Source organism: Lutra lutra, chromosome 8 (assembly GCF_902655055.1).
Source record: "Lutra lutra chromosome 8, mLutLut1.2, whole genome shotgun sequence".
Classification (NCBI taxonomy): domain Eukaryota; kingdom Metazoa; phylum Chordata; class Mammalia; order Carnivora; family Mustelidae; genus Lutra; species Lutra lutra.
The window spans coordinates 12,813,665-12,838,668 of record NC_062285.1 but is presented as its reverse complement, the minus strand read 5'-3'; the positions used below and the strand labels follow the sequence as shown (position 1 = coordinate 12,838,668).

The 25,004-nt window shown below is 44.6% G+C and overlaps 1 long non-coding RNA gene across 1 annotated transcript in view; it reads right to left on the bottom strand.

Moving 5' to 3' along the window:
- Window positions 1-2,914: 2,914 nt before the first annotated feature.
- Window positions 2,915-25,004, bottom strand: part of LOC125107410 (uncharacterized) — a 137,987-nt gene continuing 115,897 nt past the window's right edge. Inside the window, exon 3 of the long non-coding RNA XR_007129545.1 lies at window positions 2,915-3,102. This is a non-coding gene — a long non-coding RNA (uncharacterized LOC125107410). The remainder of the gene's footprint in view (window positions 3,103-25,004) is intronic.

Sequence of the window (25,004 nt, the reverse complement as noted above, 5' to 3'; positions counted from 1 at the left end):
CGCACACCGGCTGAAGTCCACCCAAACCGGAAAAGCTCCTGCTCACTGGACATGTCCTGTTGCTTTGCCAGGCTATCCAGAGAGGTGTTTCCCACGCTGCCCCTCAGCCAGCGCCCCCTTCACACTGGGCTTGAGTCAGCTCGGGCAGCGGCCTCCCCAGGGTTTCAATCTTCACCTCGTCCCCCTCTGCCCCTCCACCCCCACAGATGCACATGCGCACATGCACCCACACCCACCCACACACACACACACACACACACACACATAGTGAGATGTCTAAAACGCATTGCAAAGTCTAGCAAAGGTGCTGGAAGAGACACAGAGACAAGCAAGACTTCAGCAGCTAACAGACAGCACAGTCGAATTTGAATGCTACCAAAAAAAAAAAAAAAAAGATAATGAACACTAGTGTTCATTCTCATTCTCCCTGCCCCCCTTTTTTTTTTTCCCCTAGAAACTTTTCTAAGTTTTCATAGACCAGAGATAAACACAATTTCTATCACCGATCTCTTTAAGGGTGCTGGCACAAATATGCAGACGGTTGCCCAGAAGAGAGAAGATAACTCAGCACTGTCCGGAGGGTCAGCCTGAGTTTATCCCATTCGGGTGCCAGTGATCACCGACTGCCTGGAGATGCTCTCTTCATCCTGACCCAACCTGATAGTCAAATCTGTGATTATCCGCCAGGGAGGGGACTAGTGAGGATCAGGAGCTCGGAAGGGGCTTTTTCACACTCTGAGCGAGCAGCAGCCTCATCTCCTAGCGGCCAGGAGGACTGCTAAAAAGCCCGCTGCTCTAAGTACTGTATGGTTTATTGTAAACACGTGGATACCTGGCTACACAATTGAACACTAAGTTCCTTAAAGACGCAGCCTGTGGACTGCACATCGGCCGTGTCTCCCAGGATTCTCCAGCAGTTCTGATAGTGTTCAAGTTAAAATTTTCTGTATGTCAGAAACAACCAATACTGTAAATGCAATTTAAGGGCAAATGACAAAAGGCTCAATTTATTGGCAACTTATCCCATCTATAACATAATTTTAAAGCCTTTTCTATTTTATTAGGAAAAATTCACTCCCTTTCCTCAAGTAGGCAAAGAATAAAAGGGAAAATCCACAAAAATACACAGATGGCCAATAAACATTTAGAAAATATCTTAGCCCTAAATGTTATTAAAAATGCAAATTTAAGCAACAATAGAATGCCTTCTTTACCTATTAGATTAATTTTAAAATTGTTTTAATGATTACACTTTCTGTAAATAGTTTTTGGGGAAATGGGTGTTAGCCTACCTTTCTGGGAGAAGCATACATTGTGCATTGCTATAAAAGAGAAATTGGAAACAGCATAAGTACGTAACAATAAGGAATTCGGTGGATTACAGTACATAACTGGAACAAAATAACAGTAAAAGCATGAAAATATTTTTTATAGAAAATATTTAATGGCATGGGATAATGGGCATGACAGATAATCGTGTCATCGTAGAAAAAACACAAAAATCTACAGAAATATATGTTGTTTTGTTTTGTTTTAAAAAAGGCAACTATTTACAATGAAAACAGTTGATTGTATTTGTGGATTGGCAGTGAATTCTTTCTTTTGGAAACAGAAAATAATGGACCCCACCACCACCAGTGTTCTTGTGTTCATTGGGTATAACTCCTCATACAATAAGCAAAGATCTCTTTGGGCAACTTGTGTCAACAGGGAGATAAAATATATCACCTAACAGAAGATCATAACATGCATTGAACCCTGGGGTCAAGTTATGGCTGCATGGCAGAAAAAAAAATTCCCCCAAAAGACTGAAGGTTTAGGCTTGGATTTAGTTATAGAAACACGCCGTTGAGTGGTCGAGTAGGGGTGCTAGGATAGAGACAGGTAGAAGTGCGCAGCGGGGCTGGGAGGAGCTGGAGGCTGGGGCAGTCGTAGAGGTAAGGCTGAGCCGATTCTCTCCACTCCCTGCAAGAGAAGGACAAGCTCTGAAGGTATCAAGAAGACCAGTGACCTCTGGTCGCAGGGCATTCTTCTAGCAGATTCTGTCTTGTTCCCCATTAGCTGCATCAGAAGGACGTGTCCCCAGGCAGCCGGGCTATAACTCATAAGAGGTGTTTCGGTGCTGCAGAACCAAGAGTTCAGACAACACTAGTGTTTCCACTGCAGGATCCAGAATGTGGCTGAGTCCATGTGGTCTGGGCTGCCCCGGGGGAAGCTGTCCCATGATATCTAAGAGCAGAGAAAGTGGAGATACTGGAAGTCCAAGATCAAGGCGACTCCGTGAGAGCCCACCTTCCGGTTCATAGAGGGCATAGTGGAAGGGCGAAGGGGGCTCTCTGGGGTCTCTTTCATGAGGGCACTAATCCCCTCATGAGGGCTCTACCCTTAAGGCTGCACCGCTAAGTACCATCACTTTGGGGAGTGGGATTTCAACATATGTGTTTTGAAGCCAAATTAACATTCAGACCATAGCAGGCAGTGTCTACCACAGCTCCAAGTCACAACAAGCAGAAAAAAAATCCCTAGGAGCAAATGCCAGACATACAAATACAGCTTCGTCCTTTTCCATGAGGTGCCATGCTTCTCCAAGTGGCCAGGAATGTGAAGTAAAAAATTGTAAAAGTGAAAGTTTTTTCAGTAAAAAATCCGAAGTAAAAAAATTCCTGGGTACTGGAGGCACATGGAAGTATAAAAGGTTCAGGGTCTGAAGGGACTTGAGGGATGATTTTTGCCACCTCCCTCTTAAAGTTAGCATCCCCTTTCTGATCTCCCTAGCGCCACCACACATCCTGTCACCACAGGCCCCCGCCGACACCGCGTTCACTCCCTTTCCAGATGGCCCGTCCATGGGGCAGCTCTGAAGGCTACAGAGGGCGACATTCCACAGAATGACATCTGCTTCTGCAAGCCTCACCCTTTACTTCAAGGTCTGCCTTCACGGAAGACCAAAAGGTAGAAAATCTACTTTCCACCTATGCTGTGAATTTTAACAATGTGGTTTCCAAGAGAGGTAAAACTATGGAAACGCTTTCAGAAGTGAGAATGTGAAGGAAGGCGGACTCGGTGGACTCGTGGACTGTTGGGAGACAGATGCTCTCACGCCTGAGAGAAAATGAGAAGAAGTCATGAAAACTGGGCATCGACTGTAGGATTTCAAACCCCAACCATGTTCTAAGCAGGTCGCGTAGCTATTCTCAACAGCCACACCTCCAGATGTGAAGGTCCATTAAAAAATAGATTCGTATAAAGACCCTTCTCAGATTTTTCCTCTCAAACAGTAGAAACATTATGGTTTTTAAATGTTAACATGATTAATGGACTATTAGAGGGAGGTATGTATGTCACTGCCTCACAGGGACTGCCCCCACTTCTTTCTAAAAATAAATGTGGATATACAGATTACCTATCCACATTACACTTCTCATAGGTGCCGAGGAAAACACAAGCCATACAGAAAGCCGCCTTTCTGCCCCAAAAGGAGCCAACCGTCATCTGCTGAGGGCAATGGGATTTGGTTCTTTCTTCCTCTGTGAGCTGCTTCTCAGTGGCTTTTGATCTAATGGTCCACGAGATTGTTTCTGCACTTCTGACTTCAAAACAAAACTACTTAAGGGCCAAGTAACCTCTGGCAGTGAACTCTATCTCTTCATTTCTAGGGCTTACTGCTCAGCTTCCTGAAAGGGGTCAAGAGAGGGAAAGAAGGAGGCAAACAAGGCTAAACCCCAGGTCCCCTTCATCTGTGTCTTCCAGATCCAAAAGCACCTAAAAGAAAAGTCACTTCTTTACTCAAAGGAAAAGGCTCAGAGGTTCCTCTGAGTTTAAACTAGTGAAAGACATTCACTGGCACTCGCATTCTTGTTATAGCCCACGTACACCATAAATGAATTTCTTCTAATCCAATATTTTGTGGTAAAATCATTTATCCAGTCTCAGCAGGGGCAAGAAAGACTTTGGGGCTGGAAAGTTGTTTACTATTAACTTGGGGATGCCATTATTAAATTTGCCAACTTGGCCTTAGTGTTTGTATGCAAATAGTCCTTCAATTACATTTTTCTTTTCTTTTTCCCCTTTGGCAACTTTGCAAGCTCTTTAAGGACACAAGGCCAGGCTCTCAAGCGTCTGTGTGCCCAGGGGAAGCACACTGCTTCCCACAGAGTAGACCGTCAGTAAATATTTGTCCAGTGGACACATTTTTGAGAAACGGAGACTTCACACAATGCACAGTATTTGGGGTACAAACTGCAATTACAGGTGACCCTTGAAACACATAGCATTGGACCACATGGGTCCATTTGTATGCGGATTTTTTCCAGTAACGACAGCATCATACCATAAATGTATCTACACTTCTTTATGATTTTCTTAATAACATGTTCTTTTCTCTAGCTCACTTGATGGTAAGAATACAGGATATGATACATACAACGTACGGAATGTGTGTCGATCGACTGCGTATGTTACATGTAGATTTTCAACTGTGTGGGGTTTAGGGCCCCAACACCCCCCTTCCCCGGTATAACAATACAGGGTCCGTTTTCCTGTCCGATGAAATATGTATTAGCAAATTCCTCCTGGGTAAAGAGACACATACAAGGCTACAGTCCTGCCAAGATGCACAAGTCTTGAAGATCCCAAATTGTTTGGCCTTCATTAAACACACACACACACACACACACACACACACACACAAAGACACCCGGGGATCAAATGAGAAGAAAATGCAGATTTTCCCATCCCTCTGTAGAAAAGCCACTGCAACTCTCCCGTCGATAGACTCAAGTTGCTCAGTCCATGTTCTCACGTAATGACATATCAAACCAAACATACATTTGAAGAGAAAATGCCCATGGCTTTATTAGTAGAGCAAAGGAGTCCTGAAAACCCAGAAATCGTTGATGCTGGGAGACAGGAACTTCCCGGGGTAGCCTTTGTGAAAGCCTGGACTCGCCCACAGGCAGGAAATGCTTAAGTGACAAGGACCCTCGTGCTATTTATCCTGGAGACGTGATGTACGCAAACCCCTTTCAGAGTCAGAACAGAACGGGGTAATGGAATCACCGCTGGGAAGAATCAATGAAGGACCGTGTCTCCGAGTAGGTAGGATCAGGGGACACGTGTTTGAGAAGGAAGAATCGCAGACTGCGCTGCAAAGAGCGGCTCAGCCGCCCGCGGCACGGACTGAAACCAAACGCAGCAGATGCACTTCAGGGAAGGTAGGCGGGAAGGGACGAGCCCACGTGGACAGGGATTCACGGCTTCTTTGCATGAAGGAAGCATCCCAGGGCTCGAGCATGCTCCCCAAAACCATGGCTACGGACACCTTGTCCACATAAAGAAAACTGGAAGAAACTGTAACATGGGGGGAAGGGAGGAGATGAAGTCAAGGGGAGGGCGAGAAGCCTGGGATTCCAAATACAGCTTGGATGCAAGCAGCCGCGCTCTGGGTGTACGCATAAGAGATTTGTTGAAATATAAAGTTGCTGGTAAACATATTTCTGCTTCTTCAAAGTACGTAGACTTCACTTCCTTTTGAACTTGTCAGTCGTCCATAGTTCACGTGCAGTGTTTGGTAAGGAACATCTGCACAGTGGTGAACTCCAGCAACCGGATTGGAGCTCCCCCACTGCCACGGGCCCTAGAGCTCTTACCTGACTGTCTTTCACGGTCCCGAAGACAAAGAGAGTCAAAGGTCTTGACGGGACTCTAAAATGCTTGAAAGGAGTTATTCTACCTGTTTGGTGAAACTTAACCATTTCAGTGAACTATGATGTTCTTTGCATTTTCTTCTCATTTAATCTCAAAGATGCCGGCTTCTGTATGAATGACAGGCTAATTCCTGAAGACGGAGTCTTTGCTGTTCTCATCATCAACAGTTCACTCGGTGTATAACACATGGTCTGAATGTTTGTGTTGCCCCCAAATTCATAGGCGGAAACCCTAACCCCAAAAGACAGTGGTCTAGGAGGTGGAATGCTTAAGGCCAGAGGGTAGAACCTTCACAAACAGGAGTAGCGCCTTATGAAAGAGGCCCCAGAGGGCGCCCAGCTCCTTCCGCCTTGTGAGGTCACAGCCAGGAGGCACTGGCTCTGAGCTGGCACCCTGATCGTAGACTTCTGGCTTCCGGAACTGTGACAAATGGCTTTCCATCATGTATAAGCTACTCGGTCTGTGGTCTTTTTTTATAGGAGCCCAAACAGAGGACAAGAGCGAGTGCTCGTCCGTACTGTTTTATTCCATTTGGTGACTATACTCATTCCCATCTCACAAAAGAACTGGGAAAAGATGAAGCATTTGCATGCACAGGATAAAGAGGAGGAAACACTTTCTCGAATTAACTGCAAGTATAAGAAAGAAGGAAGGTTAAAAGATGTGCACACAGAGATGAGAAAGGTAGAATGAACCAAAAGCTGCAGGTGACAAACACAGGAAGGTTAGAGACCTCGCAAACCTGCACCTGCCTCTCCCTGGCCTAAACGCTCCCGTGGTTCTCTACTGCCTTACCTCTCCATGGAGCAGAACCCCACTTCATCCCCTGGCCCGGGGTCTCCAGCCTCCTGAACCCCGAGACACAAGGCCCCTCTCTGCTGGGTGGAAATGCTCTCCCGGACCTCTCTCCTCTGTCTGAAAAGTCCCCTCACCACTTGCCACTTGGTAAGCTTGTGTGTCTCCTCCATCTCTCCACTCACTCACACGCTAATGCTTGGTGAACGCGTGCCGGCCCCCCGGGCAACCTCAGGCTCTCTTTCTGAGGCCTGATTCAAGTACTGTAGGGTCTGAAGTGGATACAGTATGGGAGGGGTGAATACAAATTGAAAGAGAGAATTAGGTGACTGAAAGTTCATTTAGAATGAGAAAAACAAGTGTCATAAAGTGTAGATCGGCAACAGCTGACAAATACCACAAATATCACAATTTTTACGAATATCACAGATGTTGTAATAGTCTTCCCTACGTACCTCTATAGTACTTTTCCTCCACTTTCTGTCTGTGTACTCTTTGGCCACTTCTTCATAAGGCATTTTAAGACCTTCTGTTTTTGATACAGAGACTAGAAGGATCCATTCTCTTTCCTGCAACATAGCTGAACGGTAATTTAGTGTATCGCATACATCGTTTGAACACATTTCACTCAGCTTCACAGCTCACTCTTGGAAATGTTATGTAAAATTTTAAGATCGCTGTCAAATCTAGGGAAACCTCTCTCAGATGTTTTCATAATCAAATCCTCTGCTTATAATGTGACAGACATGTCTGATAACCTAAGGAACATTCCACAGACTGGCTCCTGGCCCCGTACTTCTAAATCACATTTCTCCACCATTCCACACAGAGTTCTGGTGCCAGGAGTGAGGAGACATGTTTAAATTGTGATATAACCTCAGATCACGAAGCTGTCTGGTGAGTCACAGCACGGAGTGACAAAAGTATTTCTGGAGGCCCTTCCGGCATGAGGAGGGCTAACAGCAGCTTCACTATAAACCACATAAAAAAAATCTCACGAAACCCAAACAAAAGGTATCCCAAACTCAACCTTCCCTTCGCCGGTTATAAAAACTCCCTTGGCTGCTTCCACATCACTTAATACAAAGAGAAATATGACAGGGAGAATATCAGAGTAGAAGAGAAGAGTAATTTTGGCTGGTTCCTTTAAAATAGATTATTTTGGGGGCCCCTGGGTGGCTCAGTTGGTTGAACAACAGACTCTCAATTTCTACCCACGGTCATGAGATCGAGCCCTGAGCCGGACTCTGTGCTCAGCGGAGTCTGCTTGTCTCTCTCCCTCTGCTCCTCCCCCTGCTCGTGTGCTGCGCTCTCTCTTTCTCTCTCTCTCTCTCAAATAAATAAATAAATAAATAAAATCTTCAAAATTGATTACTTCGGTGAATTTATAAAAACATACAACATATGAATACATTGGTAGAGGCTCCAAAGGGGCCCATGAAAATGTTCACACTTTCAAGCTTCGGCTCCTCTAGCTTCAAGGTAAGTATGCTTCCAGGGGCGTCTGGGTGGCTCAGTGGGCTAAAGCCTCTGCCTTCGGCTCAGGTCATGATCCCAGGGTTCTGGGATCGAGCTCCGCATCGGGCTCTCTGCTCAGCAGGGAGCCTGCTTCCTCCTCTCTCTCTGCCTGTGTCTCTGCCTACTTGTGATCTCTGTCAAATAAATAAAATCTTTTTAAAAAAAAAAGATAAGTAGGCTTCTGGTTCCTTCCCCTGGTGCTGTGCAACACTTCTGTTGTGGTGCAATCCTTTTATAATTATAATCAGTTACTTGTCCACCTGTTCCTCACGAGTTGTGATGCCCACAGGAACCGTATCTGTTCATATTGGGATCTCCGGTGTCTACAATACCTGGAGCATCATAATTAAGCAGTAAAAAGTGGTTGAATGAACAAGTGAATGAATGAGTGAATGAATGAATGAATGAATACATTCCTAACTGAAGAATAAGGAGAGTTGGTAAAGGTGTGGGGTCAGAGAAGCCCCTTCTGACCACCAGGGGGTGCTGTTGGGTGCCATTGGGCGGTAGGTAGGTTGGGTGGGGGAGAGGTGGGTAGGGACACAGTATGTAATTGGCAGGTTTTTTTAATGATGCTTGAAATCAAGTTTTTATAGCCCAGAAGATACAAAAAAGGCAAGATGGGCCTTGTACAGTCAAGCAAAGTGAGTCAAGAAATAGAAGTTGAAAAAGAAAAAAAAAAAACCATCTCTCCTCTGGAGAATCACCGAATTGGCAAACCACCTCCATTTCCAACTTTTCTACGACCTGAGCCTTTGATGACAGCTAACATTGGGAGTATTCTGGAAACACCACGCCCAGGTCTGCTCCTTATATTTATAGAGCTTTTAGCACAAAGGCATTTTCATCAAAACCCTTTAAGAGCTGGGCACACCCTGTCACACGCAGGAGCTCCATGAAAGGAATTGCAACTTCACAGTGGCCCGGAGGCCTGAGCTGGCAAGCAGGAATGCTTTGGAATCCACTCCCTGGCTACAGGCGAGCCTCCCAGTTTGAAACTGGTGGGAAGAACGACGTCAGGTGGGGCCAGACAAATCCCTGCTGAGGGGCCCTGACCTGCGTTTCTGGAAGGAAACCCAGACTTGATGTGCATGGACCGTGAGTGCCAGGCACGTTAGCAGACTCTTTACATACTTTATGTCTTTTAATTCCAACATTATCCCCATTGTGCAAATGAAGAAACTGAGGCCAAGAGAGGCAATATAACTGGCCTCCAGGCAATGATCCAAATTCAAGTTTAAATCTGACTTTCTCAACAGCCCTGTACTTTTCTTGAGGTCATCCTAAGACATGCTCTAAATTTATAAAAAGGCAAAATTTAAGGTCAAAGGGGCCCACCATGTTTCTGGGTCAACTTGTATTACTTGATTTTGAGAACATGACGGCCTTGGCATATAATCCAAATAGGCCCAGAGGAAGAGGACCATCAAAGCCCACATTTTATTCAACAACCCTGAAGTCCCCATGAATCCTGTTCAGGGTGTGGAGAATGATACATGTCATCTTTTGTCATGGCACCCACAGCAAGAAGGGCTGTGGTTGCCTTGGTGACATTTTTGCCCCTGGCTGGGGACCCCTACTGAGAAGCCAAGGCAAATCACTTCCAATCGGCCAGCCCAACAGAATAGTACCTCTTCACCTATTTACAAGTGTCTGGAACACAGAAAGCCTTCTACAGACCTGGCAACTCTGAGAAAAGTCATTATGCCTCCTTTCCTGGTCACTTTCTCCACAGAAAACAGGGCTTCCATGGTACCACAATGAACATTCTCCAATATCATTTGGAGTTCCCAAGAAAGTTCGACTTTTCATAAAGACCTCAGATATTTTCCTCAAATAAAGTCTGCTGAAATTCCTCCTCTTAGAAAGAGTACAGATTTAAGTCCCAGCTCTGCCTACTAGCTGTCTGAGCTGAGCAAGTAACTTCCTCATCTGTAAAGTGAAGGTAATATTGCTTACCTCATAGATTTTTATGTGAATGAGAAACAAAGGACAAAGTAAGCCTATCTGCTCCATCAGATGATTATAATGACAAGTATAATAATAAAGGTATTTAATATCTGTTTTTGCTACTGTGGACAATATTCTTCTCCCCTGGGCTAGGTCCGTAGGTCTGAATCAATCTGTGTATCCCATTTGGCACCTAATGGGTACTGACTCTGTCCCAAGAATTTGCAATGCCGCTAAGGACATAAAGGAACAGGTTAAGGGTAAGACCAGTCTATGGGGGGCGCCTGGGTGGCTCAGTGGGTTAAAGCCTCTGCCTTCAGCTCAGGTCATGATCCCAGGGTCCTGGGATCGAGCCCCGAGTCAGGCTCTCTGCTCAGCGGGGAGCCTGCTTCCTTTCCTCTCTCTCTCTGCCTGCCTCTCTGCCTACTTGTTCTCTCTGTCTGTCAAATAAATAAATAAAATCTTTAAAAAAAAAAAAAAAAAAAGACCAGTCTATGGAATGAAAAAGGTTTGAAAAGGAGGAGACCAGGTAAATAAAATAGAAAGTCTCATCAGTGAGGTGAGACTTTAGCTAGGCTTCTAGAGTAGTACTTCCAGGATTAACTGAGCCTGCTTAGAGAAGAAGGGCGATGTCGGGGACAGGGAAATGACAGGTCTCAGGAGCTCTTTCTTGGGACAGGACTTCTAATTCAGACTGAAACAGCCACAGCAGGTATCCATAAGTGTTAACTACTACTGATCTGCAGTGTTTGCTGATTTCCATCGTGTCGATATGCCCACCGTAGTTGTTTCAAGCCCCTGCTAAGACTGAAGACAGAATTGGGAAGAGATGCTAAGTGGGCCGCCATTACATAACGTTTCCGCCAAACAAATTCAGTCAGTGCCAACAACCTCAAAAGTACAGGTAACAGGTTAACGGAGTAATTAGGAAGTGATGACTTTTGAATGTTCATTACCTTGTTCTTATAATTTAATGATGTGTATATTTTTAAATTTTTTCCAGGTCTATTGACATAGAACATGATACAAGTTTGACATACCATGCGATGAGTTGATACATATATATATATTATATTACAGAATGTTTACCAGTGAGGTCAGGGAACACCTCCACTCACCCACACACACACACACAATGAACATTTTGTTATTGTTTTGGTAAGAACATTTAAGATTTGTTCTCTCAGCTATTTTCAGTATACAATACGGTACAGTTTATTACAGTCAACATGCTATACATTCGATCTGCAGAACCTACTCCTCCTGTGACTGGAAGTTTGTAACCTTTGACCAATACCCCATCTACCCCCACACCCCAGCCTCTGCAACCACCATTCTGTTCTGTTTCTATGAGCTCAGTGTTTTTAGATTCCCCATGTAAGTGAGCTCATGCAGCGTTTGTCATTCTCTGTGTGCCTTAGCCTAACGTCCTCAAGGTCCCTCCATGCTATCGCAAATGGCAGGATTTCCCTTTTTCTCGTGGCTGAATATATACATGGACATTATTTAATTTTTAACCATGGCTGTATTTGACAACCACCTTGCAAAATTCTTGGCAATTTAAGAATGGGTTCTGATGATTTAAGAGGTTGACTCTGGCTCTCCACTGAGGCCATCGAAATAATCCAGGGTAAATACTCATAGCTTGGACCTCAGAATGTTAGTTGGGGGGTGGTCCACAGGGGTTGGATTTGGGAAATATTATGAAGGTAGAGCTGAGAGAATTTACTAGGAGACAGCATATGGGACGGGAGGGAAAGGGAGAAACCAAAGGTGCCTTGTCGGGTTTTATTTCTCTTGCTTCCTGCCTCCCCAAAAAGCCGAGGGTGGTGAACCATGAAACTTCTTCTGTCCTTCATCTATGCCATAGCCACCCCCTTTCCAACTTCAGCCCCAGCTCTACATGCTGGGAGAATTCTGAGGTCTAGGGTTTTCAGTCCTTCTCTTTCATATAAAGGAGAGAACTTAACAAAATTCTTGCTTTCCCCTAAGCCAGACATCTAAAACCATAATTTTCCTTGTGCAAAATAGTATCCCTGTTTTATCTAAATATACAGAGAGGATGGGGAAAGGCGGGGAGGGAGAAAGAGGGAGAAAAAAGAAAGAGGAGGGGAAGGGGGGAGGGAAGGAGGGGTGGAGGAGGGGAAGGTGGCCTAGGAGGACCGTGGGAGCGAATGGGTTCCAAGCCCTGGGTGGGCCCTTTCATGTCACCTATATTCTCACACATAATTTAAATCTTTTACCATAAAAATATATTAATATTTTAATGATAAAATCTAAAGAAAAAAAGGAGGAAAGCCATAAATTAAAAATACATTGATAAAATTCAACTTAAAAAGAGAGACAGAAAGCTCTCTGGAAAGCAAGAGGCTCTGTCAGGGACAGGTGGGTCAACAGTGTCACTGAGCCACATGGTTCAGGATGCGGAGCCCAAAGACCAGCCTTCCACTCCAGAAATCTGTCCGGCTGCAGGAACCTGGAGAAACCCTGCAGCCCTCTGTGCTTCAGAGAAACGGCTCATATGTAAATCACACCTCCCATCGCCATGTTGTGACAGGGACCCGACGAGGGGACAAAAATCCAACATGTGAAAGTCTCTGGAAAAGGACTACGCACTTGCCACACGTGAACATTTGCTGGTAAATTGCTTGAGCGGCTACTACAAAGTCACCTCTTTCATTTCTTTCTTTCTATTTTTTTTTAAGATTTTATTTATTTATTTATTTGTCAGAGAGAGAAAGAGCGAGTGCACAAGCAGGCAGAGTCGCAGGCGGAGAGAGAGGGGGAAGCAGGCTCCCTACAGAGCAAGGAGCCAGATGCGGGACTCGATCCCAGGACCCTGGGTTCATGACCTGAGCCGAAGGCAGCGGCTTAACTGACTGAGCCACCCGGGTGTCCCTATTTATTTTTTTTAAAGGAAAATATCAATAATACTCTTCACATAAAAGGGGTAGGGTCAGACGGGTCGTAGGACGGGCCTGAACTATCCGAAGGCGTCTGCTGTCTCCACAGACGTGTGTGGCCAGTGTGATCCTTCGTCATTCTGACTCAGCTGCCTCTTCGGTACCTGCCTGCCCTGAGAATAACGAGGGGCTTTGGCCTTGATGGAAACGGGAAAGAGAAGCTGAAGTGACTCACCTTGAGCCTGTAGAGAACCTGGGTCTGCTTCCTCTCTCTTTGACAAGCCTCCTCTTTGGAGCTCGCCACTCAGAGAGATGGAAGACAGAGGGGTGGGGATGGGGTCCTGACCCTCCGGACAGAGCACTTAAATGGTCGGGGCACATGGGACACTTTGCTGGAGCCAGTGACGTGTCCTTCAGGCTGGGTGCTCGGACGCTGCCCAGCCGAGTGGCCACAGGCCCTCAGACGAGACATCTCTATTGACCACCTCGAGGGCTCCTGAATCGATCAATAAGAACATTCCTTCTCTGCCTCTGGCTAAAAGCTAACGAGACGAGCTGGTGCATATGTGATCACTAGAACTTAATTATATATCACATTGATTTTTAATTAGAACTCTGGTGAGGGCCTCATCTATTTAAAAAAAAAAAAAGGATTCCAACTGGTAAATGGGTCTTACCCGGGCCATGGGATAATTTGAAATGCCCTCTCCTTCTGACCTTTAACCCTTTTGATCAGGAGGAAACTCCCCATACAAACCTCACCATGAGGGCAGAGGCTTTAAGCCAGCTAGCATTTGTCCAAAATCTGTGTTCAAGTTCTGTACTTCAGCGAGTAAGACAGACACCAGGAGAGACAGAGGTGACGAGCTTCTGTGTTGTTCTTTATAATTAATCCCAATTAACACTGGAAAAGTTCCCATTGGCTCCGATCTCTGATCTAATCTCTTGGAGAGGTAGGTCCAAAGACAAGGTCTGGCTCTGAAATCAGATCTGGCACTGAAGTTTGCCTCATTTGACCCCTGTTTTGCAGCAGAGCTGTGTTGCTTCGAAGCTCCCCAGGCCCCTTCGCTCAGCCTTTCAAGGCTATGAGACAAGTGCTTTGCAAGCTGGAGAGGAACTATGGATCCAGGGCCAAAACTTTGTCCTTAGAAACAGCCCGATTGCTGGTATTCCTTGCCCAGAGGGCATCACAGACATTAAGAACCTCTAGGTTTTTCATCAAGGTGGCCCTGAGTCCTAACAGAGACACACAAGCCACTGGTCACCCAGGGCAGCTAGGGAGGAAGAGAAGGCTCAGATGTCAGCAGCCGCAGAACTGCTGGGCGAGGGGCCCCAGCCACACGCTGTGACCAGAGCCCCCCAGCAGAAGCCTGACACATCACCATTGTCACAGTAAAAAGAGCTCTACCTACAGCCCAGACAGGGGGCAGCTGTCCTTACATGGTCTCGTTCACCCACAGCTCAGAGCCTTTGCAGCTCCCTTCATTTTATGGCCGAGAAAACCACAGCTGGGGGAGTGTGAGTGACATGCCCAAGGTCACACGGGCCTGGAGCTGCAAGACCCGCCTTCCCACGGCTCTGCCACACTGCATGTGGCCTCAGCCGGGCGTCCAGCAGCACCCCCCACATCCCGCACAGCTGCCGAGAGCAGCCCCAGGAGTCCCGCCTGCCACAGGGAGGACAGAGCAGCCATTTCCTCCTCACTGTCCTGCCGTTAAGCGATCCTGTGAGCCAAACTCAGTCACACTGCTCCACTTGCCTCCCGGGGACCGTCACCACAGGACTTGCTCAAAATTGCCCTGCCCCCAAGCATTTGCTCGTGCCAGCCCTTCACCCAGAATTTCCAGCTCTCTTTTCTCCACTCATTCATTCAATCTCCTATGTGCTTATGGAGCTCCTACTACATGCCAGGCACCAGGCCACAGGCTAGGGATCTCCGAGGGACAAACAAGACAGACCCTCGTCCTCAGCCTGATCAGGGAGACAGGTGGACAGATGATTAGAGACAGTGTGAGAAGGGTTAAGATGGAGAAAAGCAAAGCCAGATACTAAAGAAGATTTTTTTTTTTTTTTTAAGAGAGAAAGAGAGAATCTTAGCAGGGTCCACGCCTAGCTCAAAGCCTGACATAGGACTTGATCTCATGACCCTGAGATCATAACCTGAGCCGAAATCAGGAGTCAGACACTGATTGACTGAGTGTCTGACCCAGGCGCCCCAAGAGGGATCTTCTGAATCAGCCTTCATACAAATGCTGTCCATCCCTTGTGGCTATCTCCCATTTTCCACTTCCCATTCTCTCCCTGCTTACTTTCCAGTGCCAGACTGGTTTCCTGTCTCATGCAAGGGTCTTAGCACCACAGACAGACTCAGTTCCAGACAATAGGAAACATCCTATAATTCCAAATCCTTCAAAGCACACAGGCTCCTGCTGTATACCCAGGAAATGAAAGGGGAACTTGAAGTGAGTATAATGAACACACCTTCTCCAGACCAAATCCTAGTCTAAGAATCCTATTACAGAGTGTCTTCTAAGGGAATCCCCCTATCTGGCCTGAGAACCACAGCTCCTAAAAGGGGGTTCCTCAGGATTTGGACTGACCTACTCCTCAGTGAGATGATGAATGAGGCCACTTCCCTGAAATCTGAGTGCCGGGCAGCAACGGGGGTGGCTGTCAACAGGGTAATGGCCGCCCAGAAAGCCCCCATCCCGATCTCTGGAACGCGTGAATGTTGGTGGACGTGGCAAAGACTTTGCCAGTGCGATCCAGATATGGTTCTTAAAACAGAGAGGGTATTCTGGGTGAGCTGGTGGGCCCCAGCTTCGAGCACAAGTGTTAAAAGAGGGAGGCAGGGGCACCTGGGTGGCTCAGTGGGTTAAAGCCTCTGCCTTCGGCTCGGGTCATGATCCCAGGGTCCTGGGATCGAGCCCCACATTGGGCTCTCTGCTCAGCAGGGACCCTGCTTCCCCCTCTCTCTCTGCCTGCCTCTCTGCCTACTTGTGATCTCTGTCTGTCAAATAAATAATAAATAAAATTTAAAAAAAAAAAAGAGGGAGGCAGAGGGAGACTTCAGACAGAAGTGGAGAAGGTGACGTGACACAGAGGCAGAGATTTGAGCAACGTGACCCCAAGTTAAGGATCTCCAGGAACCCCACGAAACTGGAGAGGACAAGGTACAGATTGTCCTTTAGGCCTTCTGGAGGGAGCACAGCCCTGCCAACACCTTGATTTAGGCCAGTCTAAGCTGATTTGGTTTCCTGGTCTCCAGAACGAGGAGAGGAAAGAGTATGACAGCTCGTTACAGCAGATCTAGTTCATGAACACAGAAGGCAGGAGGGCAGCTCCCTGAGCTCATGCCAGCAGCCTAGTGCTCCCCAACAGCTTTCCCTGTACCCTCCAGGGCTGCTCCTTCTTACACTGGAGATCTGCCTCCAGCCGCTGCCCGGCACAGCTCACCATTTTGCACGAGGCTGTGGGTTGCGGCTCATGCTTTGCTTCCTTCCTTTCTTCCCCATATTTCCTGGGGTCTTTGAAACAGAGCTTCTGAATTAGTCTACTTAGAGATGTGAACCCAGGCAGAAAAAGGAGCAGAAACCCCCTTCCCGGGACCAAAGGAAGGGGCTGCTTGAGAAGGAGGTCTCCGTTTCTGCGTTAAGCATCTTTGTGTCTGTTGGCTTGTTGCTACAGACTGATGAAGCAGAAGGAGACAGGAAAGAAGGCCATATTGATGAAAATTTGGCAGGGCGCACACCATGGGCTGCGAAGATTAGAATACGGTAGGATGCAAGGATTTTTATACACTTAAAATGGTGATGTTAGCACAAGCTCTCCTGAAGCCAGTTCCTTCTGCATTCCACGGGGGAGGGGACTTGCTCACCCTTGGGATGCTGAAGAAGCATTGAAAGCCAGTGAGCCACAGATTGAAACAGACCGTTCCTCCTCTCTGGACCATGGGACCGCCTCACCACAGTGCTCAGCCAGGTTCTTAATGAGACAAAAACCCTTAAGTGTTATAAAAATAAGGACTAAGAGGGCAGTGAATTTAGTTAATCCCATTGATTTCCTAATTCTGCACCCTTATTCCCGAAGTATACATTTAAAAATGAGATGTGAAACTGGGACTGTTTCTCAAAATCCTTGTGAAGGTGGGTCACTAGCCCATTCCGTCGCTACAACCCACCGCTATAAAATGTGGATATAATGTGGACAGAAGTGAATGTGGCTCTGGGGGAAACTTTCCAGGCACATACTTAATAAATGAAGGTATTATGCCAAGGGGAGGTGGGGACCCCGAGCCACTGGAGTGGGAGGGGGGTTGGGTAAAACTCTCAGGTCACCGTTCTTGAAGTCTTGCCTCCCGTCAGGCTCCCTGGGGAAGGGATTAGCCATGAGGAAGTGGACTTCGTACCCTGGTTATTCGGCTGAACCGGGGTTTGGTAGCAGGAAACTATTGGTTTGCAGCTGCCCAACCCGCTTCTCCCCAACCCAATGTTTCCGGAAACATTAAAAATACATATCTAGGAAGTTCAAATCTGTTGCTGCAATAAAGCGAGGGAGATTCCATTTTGATGAAAAAATGCCATAAAATTCACATGAGGAGCTTTCCACATGCACGTTATTGTCCAGGCTGCACGAGGGTAACTCCAGTAACCTTTGGTCACTTTCTTCTGCAAAACATGTGAATTTGCTCTCCTCACGCAAGACACCTTGCAATGTTGTTTGCTTCCAAATCCTGCAAATCTGCTTCCAGATAGTGCCACTGGCCCCCTCCCTTGGCCTCTGAGCTGTTCTGCCAGCTTTCCCTTTGGTTGTGGGGTCTTTGAAACCTGATTTCCATCTCTAGCGCCTTCTCTGACTTCTGGTATCCCTCTTAGAAGTCATTTCTTTTCTGAATACTTCAGCTTTCTTATATAAATGCAAAGGAATTGAACATTTGCTCCCAAGGTCAAAAGAAGTTTGCAAGGATGTCTGAAGTTAGGCACAGAAAACACTAAGTAATCTGAAAAGATTGTTACTCCATGCATTCCAAGGTTTTTTTTTTTCCTCTCTCTCTCTCAAGGTTTAGGAGTATATCGCTTCCTTTTGTTTAACTTTTATCTTCAACTAAGACAAAAAGAGGAAAATGGCAACATCCCGTAGGACATGGTGTATTTCTGGATATTTGTCCTAAATATTCCCAGGGAAAAATCTGGAAAGGAAAACAGCACCCGTGTAGATCTTCACAGATGTAGAAACTCAAAAAAACTGGAAAGACAACTGCCAGTATCAAAACCTGCACAATCTTTGTGACTAGTGTGGCTCAGTGCTCGATCCCAGTGACTAATGATCTAGGCAATTGTCAGTAGCGGTAGAGACTCCCTTCTGGTCCAGACCCAACTCGAATTCTTAAAAAAAGGACTATTGCCCACTTATTCTCTACCTTGAGGAATAGAAAGAATAAAGATTTAAATACTACTTACGTTGACATTACCCCTCTGCTTGCGGGATTCCTTCTTTTCTCAAATGTCTAAGCAGATCTCTGCCACATACATCTTTTTTCAAACAGATCTAGAGAGCTATACCTGCAACCAGATCATTACCTCAGGGGGTCGGGGGTGTGATGAGCCCTCCCCTGATCTCTCCCAGAACACACGTGGTTAGCAGTGTCTTGAAAGAAATGTACTGTTCTGTTTGCTTGCAAGTTTCACAATTTGTCTTTTGCAAAGGTGCACATGGGCCTTATGGTGATTCTTTCAATGTAACAGACATGATCACAAGTTACTAATTTCATTAGTTTTCCAAAAATGGGACAAGTCATCCATTGTATGGTAAGTACTAAAGTCTTTGGGTCCATAAATGGAATCTGGCCAAGGTTCTTTTTTTTTTTTTTTTTTTTCCTTCAAGAACAGCTACTTTAAACCACAAGTTCCAGCTAAGAAACTTCTTGGCATCGTTAGCACATTAATTAATAACCAAGAAGACGTAGGAAGATTTATATACGATATTTGCTCTTAAGTGTAACACAATACCCTGACTTCATAACCAAAACTTTTCAAACATGAGTATTGAAAGTAACAAAGAAAATCCAATTCCTTTCCCCATTTACAGAAAGAAAGAAACAAAGAGAGAACAAACTTACCTTTCCCTTTGTTTAACTCTTTAGGCTACTGACTTCTGGCCTTGGCAACAATGTAAAAATGATTTTGAGGCAATGTGAAGAAATGTTCTGTAAAATGTTTCTTTTAATGAAGGGACATGAATTTCACAATGGATGCAGTTTGTATGTTTATAAATGTGACCGGTTTTTGAATACAAACAAAATCCACCATTATAATTGCCATCAGCCCACAGAGGAATTTCAAGTAACTGGAATGTCTGGCTAGGCCTTACTTTGATCAGAAAGAAGTAAATCATAAGCAAACAGTTTACTTTGAGATTTTTAAGGAAACCCTATAAAATATGCCTACTTCATGCCTATTCATTTCATCTCGACTTCCTACATCTAGTAACTTAACAGAACAAGAAAGAATCTTCTAGGCCTTGTTAGGGGCTTGAGTCATAAAAGCAAATTCAGATATGTTTACTCTACTCATAGTGACTTTCCCAGTCAGGATTTTGGTGGGATTATTATGGTTCATGTAATTTTATTATTTTCAACAAATTGTTAAATGTGGTCTGTTTGTATATTTCTGTAAGACTTTTCATTTAAATAAATTGACAACTTATAAAACAATCCTTTTGTCAGACCACGAAACTTGGTATTTAGTTTAGAAAATACAGTCATTGCAACAATACTAGATAAAATCATTCAGGAAAGGATAAAATTTACTACAATCCAAAAAACTAATCAAAATTATAGTTGAGTATACACGAAAAACCTCTGTTTTTCTGTTCCCAATGTGCAGGAATGCCTCTTGTGCCAAATGTATATCCATTTTAGAAAAATACTAAATTATTCCAAAGGAAAAGAAAAAGCTGTACTCAAAAGCAAGAAATAATCATCGTTTCATAAGAAAAATACAGGCATGTTAATTGATGAACTAAACACAGCTAAAGTAAAAATTAGTGAATTCAAATTCAGAACTGAAAAATAAATTCCCAGATCACAACACAGAGAGGTAAAGACATGGGAATAATGAATGAATCATTTAAAATACAGAATGAGAATGTGACTAACAGATTTCTAAAAAGAAAAGAGAATACAGAAAGAATAAGGAAGAGAAAATATGGAAAATGTTAAAATTGGGGAGATTTCCAGAAAAAAAAAAGAGAAAGATATGAGTCTAAATAAAAATACCCAGTAGGAATGAATAAATTTTAAATATGTGTATATGTCCTATGAAGACTGCAGAGAGTTTAGGAGAAAGAAAAAGCAATAGAAGCTATGAGAGAAAAAATTAGAACTATCAATAACAGACTTCTCATGAACAATTAAAAAAAAAAAATCCAGAAGAAAATGGAGTCGTATCTTAAAAGGACTGAGGCAAAATTACAATGAACTTAGTATTCTCTGCCCACACTAATCTTCCTGTAAGGATGAGGACAAGATAAAAGCATTGTCAGAGACACAGGACATAGAAAATAGGAATCTGTTTTTGGATATTTGCAGGAGAACCATGAAAGAGCATACCTCCACAAAAGGAAAGGAACTCCAAAATGAAGGAATACATTGTGAGGCTCAATCGTGAGAATAAAATGTGAAGAACATGGGAAATCACCTAATGAAATATCTTTCAGTAAATCAACATAAGAGGAGTAAAAGAAAGAGAAAGAAAGGGAAGAAGGAAGGGAAGAAAAGAAAGAAAAGTTGGGGTTTTGAAAATAGTGTGAAGTAGGTAAGCAGTGGGAGAGAATACTATGTTGAGACGATAGCGGGTGATGGTCGCACACAGAGCTCGCTGCTCCCACTGCCTTGTTGAAATTCCTCTGTGGGCTGATGGCAATTATAATGGTGGATTTTGTTTGTATTCGAAAAGCTCTATCTCAATGAGATAGAGATAAGACAGATCTTGGGCTTTGAAAGAAAAATAGAAGTCTGGGTATTAAAATCATATTGCTGCTCAAAGAATAAAAATACAATAAATAAACTCCATAGTGTTAGGAGAAAATAAAATAAATGAATGGGTTGCATGGATGCCCACCACGTCCTGTTGATGGAGACCTCTGGGGAGGGGACCAGGAACGCACACGGGGCTAGGGTTGGAAGCCTAAGAGGCTTTCAATCTCATCTCTAATGTCCTATTTCCTTTAAAAAACAAAAAAGAAAACACTAGGGGCACCTGGGTGGCTCAGGTGGTTAAATGTCCAACTCTTGAGTTTGGCTCAGGTCGTGATCTCAGGGTCATGAGATCGAGTCTCACTACAGGCTCCAAGCTCAATGCAGAGTCTGCTTGGGATTCTCTCTCTCCCTCTGCTCCTCCCCCCTGCTCACAGACACACACTCTCTCTCTATCAAATAATTAATTAATTAATTAAAATCTTTAAGGAAAAAAAACACTGCAAGCAAATAAGACAAAATTGAAAAGTTAATATTTCTAGATGATAGATACATAGGTTTTTTATTACGTGGTCTTCTATGTTTTCCCATATTTTAAATGCCACCCCCCCAAAAAAAGAAAACTTCTGTGCATATTTTGAATTATCATTCCAAGTGTATGTAGAGTGTGAAGGAATCCCAAAGCAATCCGGTTCAAGTCCCCAAAGTCCGACGGATTAATTCAGTCCGCACCCAGAGCAGACACAGGGCTATAACACATACCCGTCTGTTATATGCAGGTGAGAAAAGTTCTTAATGGAAGGTAACTCCAGTGAACTTAAGGGGTCATTGCCTTTTAAATACTGGTGGGTTATAGAGCCCCATTATCTCATGCTCTGCATTGGTTTGAATTACTCATCTCTGGCTTCGGTGCGCAAGGAGCGGAACAAAAGATGTCGACGTAGAAACTACCATAGCCAGGGGTCAGCAGGGGGTTACCCAATTAGAGAACCCTTAAGAAACCACAGAAAAGAAAATAACTTTTCTGTCATAATAAGGACCCTTCCTACGGGAGACAGAACAATCACTTCTGTGTGTTAGTTTTCTCTTGCAACGGGTTAATCGTGAAGCACAAAGAGAAACACAGCAAGATTGTCTTCTGTGAATGACAGGCATTGGCGGTAGGCTGCCCATGGGAGTCCCTGCTCACTGGAACAGCTGTTCAACAACACAACACCCATGCATAAGGAAAAAGTCATTCTAACAGAAGAGAAGACTCAGAAAATGTATCAATGAGTGGTCTATATTTGTATTTCCCTCAGTGGACCCTGGCATGAGGAATATTCTCAAATGAGCCTCATACTCTTTGGATATGGCAAGATCATGATTACTGGCCAAAGGGAGGCCTATAAATATCCTACCCATTCTTCAGTGGGAAATCCAAGTCTCACTTCTGTGAAGGCTTCCTCTTTATTGCAGAATCAGGAATGGCTCAGGGGCGGCACTAAGTCAGGACATCAATGCCATGATCCCTACCCAAGATGACAAAAGCCCAACCCACTGCAGTGGCAGTGGGGAGAGAGTAGGTCATAAATCCAAGTGAGATTTTGGAGGTAGAATCATCGCAAATGGTGGCTGGTTAGCTATGCCGGAGTTGAGATCACAGAAGCACTCTAGGATAATTGCAAACTTCCTTAAAATCCCATCAACTTACATAGGAAGCAAGAAATAGAAGAGGTAAATGGGGGGGGGGGGTTGACAGGGAGGATAGCTAGGTGCCATTCCAGACATGTTGGGGAACCTATGGACCTCCGTGGGGTAAATTCTAGTAAGGAAGAGGAAATGTATTACGGGAAGTCAGGATAAAGATTAGGAGATGGTGACTTCGACTTCAGTGTGAGCAGGCAGCTGATTCACAGGTGTGGGTGGGATTGAGCAAGGAAGGTGTGGATCCTCTGGTTCAAGGGTTTCAAAGCCATGCTTCTCATAGCCATGGGGGAGGGGAGGACAGTGAGAGGGGTAAGCAGAGGAAACTCCAGACTCCCATTTTAAGTATGGCCAATCATCACTTTCTGGTTTACAATTGAAGACTTCCACATTACACTTCATTTGAAGAGCAGATCCTATGACTCAAAAAATTTTCCGAAAACCACTGCTCTAGTCCATAAATTAATTGAGGTTGATGAAATAGCTCCCGTGAAGCAGACTGGGACATACCTGTTCCTCCGTAGTCTGAGTGTCGCCCTTGGCGTCAGGATGGCTGCTGGAACTCTGCTCTCAGGGTGGAGTCCGGGTGGTAAGAAGCCCCTAGAGTCCAAGAAGGCAGAGAGGGGACATTGTCACAGGCAGGAGGCAGGTCCAGCTCCTCTAAGCAACTGAGCTGTGTAACAGAGTCCTTCTTACTCCAGGTGGAATGGGTCATCATCTGGCTTGCATCGTTTAAGGGACTCTGGAACAGTCCAGGAGACAAAGCCTTCACCCACTGTCTCTAACTATGAAATCAAAATGCAAATACCCCTGAGTGAGGGAGCTTGTTCTCACATTGAAAATTAAAATGGTTGATAATGGACCAGAGGGGAAGCAGATGAGAAAACCAGAGAGTTCGAATCAAATCTTGTAATGAAACTGTAGAGCTGATGGGATCATCTTTGATCTGAGAGAGTTCATGGGCACCAGACATTTGAAGGGAGAAGGGTATGGGTTACTGAAAAGTCAGAGTAGAGCAGTTGAAAAGACAAATGGCTTCTACCATAGTTTTGTCCTGAACCCCACCAATACCACCAACCATCACTGGAACAACAAATCTCTTCAAACGTGGGCCCTAGAGTCTGGAGAGAAATCTCCTTCGACAAACTTCCCAGACTTCTTCCCTTCCTTACTGGAAAGCTCTGGTTTAGCAAACATGCCTTTGAGTCTATTTGGTGTAATTACCTCCTGCATGCCTCTATCTGCCTCCACCTCTGCCTTTGCCGTCCACCCTGGGCTCTCAGGAAAGCCCTGCGCCACCACCACCAACAGCCCAAGGCAGCAAGAACACGGTTCTCTCTGGATTAGGCATTGAACCTCTTTTTTCTAATCCGCCTCTACCCAGGATGATTTATCATCTCTCCTCTTTGTCTTTTATGGGTCCCTTTTACTAATATCCCTGTAAGCTAGGTCTTGTCAATTTTAAACCCTTTTTCCAGAAAAATGGAAGGAGAAATAAACCTCAAAGACAGTGACTACCTCATCATAAAAACCACCAGACCATTCCACACTTCAAAGCTTCTAGAAAGAAATGCCTAGGTGAAAGAAAGAAAGAAGCAAAGAAAGAAAGAAAGGAAGAAAGAAAGAAAGAAAGGGTAAGAAAGAGGGGGAAGAAAGAAATCCCAAGACAACCTTAGTCACTCTCTTCCCCATGCTTATCAACATTCATCCTCCCCTGTCTCTCTTTCCATTATTTCTGTATTTTAATTTTTCTGATATTGTCTGTATCCAATTCCTGCAGCCCCCAAACACTTACCTCTTTGGTTTTATATTTAAAGACTTTGTCTCAATACATTGTGTTAAAGATGCAATATAAAAATTAATTGCCTTGTATCATGGGAAGCCAACTATTTAAAGTGTTGTCAACCAGCGTTATTACAATGAATGTGATAATAAAGTTTAAGATGAGTCATGTAAAGCAAAATCGCAAATGGGTTCAGATGAAAGAGTCAGCAAGAGTTCCAACCAAGCCTTGTAATGAGGGGATGGAAGAGATGACGACATCCTAAAAACCCATTTCTGTTTGGCTAGATGCAATTTGAAATAATGATAGTTCTATCTAATTGCAACCTAGTTCTCCTCTTACTTCAGCTCATGGGACGAAGACCCCAAGATATATATATACTTTGCCTCTGTAAATACTGAAGAAGTGAGAAAAAAAAAAAACATTCAAAAGTGACCTTTGCAACCCCCCTGAGAGGTCTCTCTCCAACACCTGTCAACAAAAGTGATGCTTGCCAGCTCCTTCTCCTACTCTTCAGAAAGGAGCCTTCTGCTAATGAGAATATAATGAGCCATGACTCCCTGAAGGAGACACACTCTTCATGGCTGTTGGGTGGAATTCTAGAATTGGAGTCCAGAAATCTGGGTCTTAGTCCTGGCTTTTTTTACAAGCAGACCTTGATCAAATCATATAAACCGGCTTGTGCCTC